The sequence below is a fragment of the Trichechus manatus genome, unplaced genomic scaffold, assembly GCF_000243295.1.
Source record: "Trichechus manatus latirostris isolate Lorelei unplaced genomic scaffold, TriManLat1.0 scaffold00024, whole genome shotgun sequence".
Lineage (NCBI taxonomy): Eukaryota > Metazoa > Chordata > Mammalia > Sirenia > Trichechidae > Trichechus > Trichechus manatus.
Genome location: NW_004443960.1, coordinates 6,020,012 through 6,024,101, shown reverse-complemented (window position 1 = coordinate 6,024,101; position 4,090 = coordinate 6,020,012). Strand labels below are relative to the sequence as shown.

Sequence of the window (4,090 nt, the reverse complement as noted above, 5' to 3'; positions counted from 1 at the left end):
AGAATCCCCAAGTCTGGTGAAGAGGAAAACAATTTGAGTGGACTTTTTTGTTTTTTTTTTTAAGTAGAAGTGCCAATTGTGACATGCTTCATCCTGCTTTTGCAGAGTAAGTCTTGCAAGTACAAAATTAAATGCATGTACATGGGGGTTCAGAAAACAAACATGGTGGTCAGAAAGCTCATGCTTGTGACCTCTCACACTTACCCACTGTTACGGATTGAATTGTGTCCTCCCAAAATGTGAGTTGGAATTCTAACCCCACACCTATGGATGTAATTCCATTTGGGAATACGATTTTCTTTGTTATGTTAATAAGGCCATATCAGTTCCAGATGTGTCTTAAACCTAATCACTTCTGAGATATAAAAAGATGCCTAACAGAATTTCAAATTCTCACGGACTCCAGACTTTCTGGAGCCATGGAGGCTGGATAAACCCCTGAATCTATTATCCTGAGATAATCTTTAAACCTTAAACCAAAAACATCCCAAGGATTCTTCTTAAAACCAAACAATAGTTTAGCTGAACTAGTAAAGAATGTCTGCCTTGAGCATTACGCTCTTTCAAGATCTATCTTCAAAGATATAGGATCAAATTGACAACAGTAATTCAAAAGATTAGGTAGGAAACTTAGGGGGCAGTGAGTTCACACTGATGAGGGAGGAACAATTCAGAAAAGGAGGGTGAGAATGCTTGTACAACTCGAAGAATATAATCAACGTCACAGAATTGTAAATGAGGAATCTGTTAAATGGGTGTATTGCTGGGTTTATCCTCAACAACAAAATACATAAAACTAAAAAAAAAAAAAAAGAAAAAAAGAGCAGATTAGGCCCAGAGAAAAAGCAAACACAAACTGGAGAGGACGATGCCATTTGAAGATCACCGACCGACCAAATAACGCTGGGGCTACAGAAGCTGAGACTAGGGTCTTCTTCCGGGAAGGCCGATAGACAGAGAAACTTCCCGTTTAGTCGGTGCTCTGATTTCTGAATTCTAGCCTCCTAAGCTGCGAAAAGACAAATTTCTGTTCTTTAAGGCCAGCCACTTATGGTATTTCTGTTACAGCAGCACTACGAAACTAAGACAGCCATCCATTTACCAATCTAAGGTGTCAAATAGGCCATATTGGAAACATAGATGGACACATCTCAACCTTAGTTGTACCAGGTTGTTACTTTGAGCCCTCTGCACTTTTAAGTGGGGGTCATACGGTTTCTCTTTTAGAAGATACCACACAGCACTTCTCACTCTCTCACTAACCCCCATAATCTGTGCATCCGTAAACCCATGGAAGCATAAACCAGCAACAGCAGAATCAGAAAAACAAACACATTAGTTTCCCAAATGCTCTCTGAAATGAACTGGCTGAGATTTAAGGACAGGGTAATGTGAAGTTGAAGCTGGATGCATCAGTGCCCTTGATCCAAAGCAAATACATTCCCAACAGGAGGGCTGTGAGTATGCATGGAAGCAAACATACTTGTCAGCTCCATTGTTGCTGGCTCTTTCACACAGGCATGCAGAGCTCCCTGGAGAGAGGTGGCCCTTACTTAGGGATGTTCTGTGTCACTGGGCATCTGACTGCTTGGCCTCTGGGCTACCTTCCCATTGAAGGAAGATAAAAAACAAAATTATTGGCACCAGTATTTGAACTTTGAAAGGTAAGGAGGACACTTAAGTATAAGCAAATAGAAGGCTGCTATTACAAACGGTGACTTCAGTCTTAGATTCAATTTTCAAGGATAATTGCAGGGGGAATGTCCAGCTTAAGGAAAGTCCTCTTCATAGGGTACCCGAAACCAAAACCAAACTCATTGCTGTCGAGTCGGTTATAGGGTATTTGTCCCTTAATTGTATGATTAGCCTCCAAGGGGGATGGGTAGATTGCAAACAATGGCCATAGATTTATCCCATCTTCATATACACACACCTTTTCAAGTGAGTTTGCTGTTTTTTCCATCACTATCACTCCACTCTTGATTCTTGGATTGGCCATGGGACCTGCTTCGGCTAATTCAACCCGTTCCCATTGCCGTCGAGTAGATTCTGACTCATAGTGACCCTATAGGACAGAGTAGAACTGCCCCATAGTGTTTCCAAGGCTGTAATCTTTTTGGAAGCAGACTGCCACATCTGCCTCCCTCGAAGCAACTGGTGGGTTCGAAGTGCCAACCTTACAGTTAGCAGAAGAGCGCTTAACCACTGCACCACTAAGGTCCCTATTTTGGCCAATCAGACACTAGCAAATGTGATGCAAGCAGACCATGGAAAGTGCTTGTGACTTGGGGATTGTCCTCTTCCTGCTCTTGGAACTCTGAGGTCCAAGCTAGCCTGTTGAACAATTTGATATTACCTGCTTAAGAGGCCTCATGGAGGAAAACAGAGGCATTCCAGCCAATCACCAGCCACATGAGTAAATCCATTCTAGACCATCCAGCTGCAGTAGAACCAACCAGCAGAAGAACTTCCCAGCTGAGCCCAGCCCATATTGCTGACCCAAAGAAATGTGAGATAATAAATGATTTTTGTTTTAATCCACTAAATGTTGGAGTTATTTGTTACACAGCAAAGGCTAACTGTTACTAGGGCATGCATGTTAGAAAGCCATGGAACTCTGTAATCTCCTTTATCACATTTAGTCTAGAGAGGTGAAGATATAAAGAAAGAATATTGGTAGATAGGAGTCCCCAACTGGTGCAAATGGTTGACGTACTCCCCTGCTAACCAAAATGTTGGAAGCTTGATTATACCCAGAAGTATCTGGCTTCTATACCAGAAGAAAGGCCTAGTTATCTATTTCCGAAAAATCAGCCACTGAAAACCCTGTGGAGCACAGTTCTACTCTGACACATATGGGGCTGCCATGAATTGGAGTAGACTTGACAGCAACTGGTTATTTTTGATTGATGGATAACAACAGAGATCTGAGGGGGGAGGGCTATAATTAATATGCATTTGTAATATTACTTTTATTAGAAAAAGTAATGCATTCATATGGCAACAAAAAAAAAATCAGTGTGTGCAAAATGACATACTATGAAATGTTAGTCTCCTCCTACCCGGAGGTTCCAGCACCTCTCCCCTGAACAAGGACTATTAACAGCTCTTTACATGTATTTCCACTATATCCATGCATCCATATGTACAAATCTCCATTCACAAATACGATCATACTTCCTACACTGCTCTGTGCCTTCCTTTTGTTCCACTTATTTGTATCTACATCTACATTCACATCTAAGCTGAGTTGGTATTTACTGCCTTTCCATAGTATCACGTTTAATCTACCTCTAAATGGCCTTAAGTGGTGTTTATTATGACTGTGTACAAGTTGTAACATAGCATTGCTGTACAACAGACATAACCCCAGGTAGTATTTGGAGTCAGTTCAGGACCAGCAAGGACAGAATAAAATACCAAGAAAGAAGGGCACTGGTTCATGCCCAACAGTGGTGGTCCATCAGGGGTACTTGTCACACCAGAGGAGGCGAGCTATATGCAGTATCTGGGAGTGGAGGTAACAATTAAAAGAGTCAAGATAGTAAAAACGGGTGTGTATGCAGACTTCACAGCACAATTCATCCATCACCATCATCCCCCCCTTCTCAAACTCTCTCATAATAAAAATTCAGTTGCCATTGGGTCAACTCCAACTCATGGTGACCCCACGTGTATCAGAGTAGATGTGCTTAATAGGGTTTTCAGTGGCTGACTTGTTGGAAGTAGGTCTCCAGGGCTTTCTTCCGAGGTGCCTCTGGGTGGACTTGAACTTCCAACCTTTCAGTTAGCAGTCGAGTGAGTTAACTGTTTACACCACCCCGGGACTCTGGTAATAGCTAATGTTTAGGAAGCATCTCCATTGTGTTAGGTATTGTGCTAAGTTCTTAGACGCACAGTCTCATATAAGTCCTTAAATAGTCTCCTGAGATGGGTTATATTATCATACCCACTTTACAGATAAACAAATTGAGACTTAGGGAGATTAAACTACTTGCCCAAGGCCATGGGTGGTAGAGTCAGGACTTGAGACCTTAACTGCTTTGGGGAGCCCCTTCTTGGGCTGTCTCTAGGGAACTTCAAAGGGCTG

General features: G+C 42.1%; 1 protein-coding gene across 1 annotated transcript in view; it reads right to left on the bottom strand.

Moving 5' to 3' along the window:
• RBFOX1 (RNA binding fox-1 homolog 1) overlaps positions 1-4,090 on the bottom strand; it is a 1,254,735-nt gene that overhangs the window by 1,201,078 nt on the left and 49,567 nt on the right. The window lies entirely within an intron of this gene.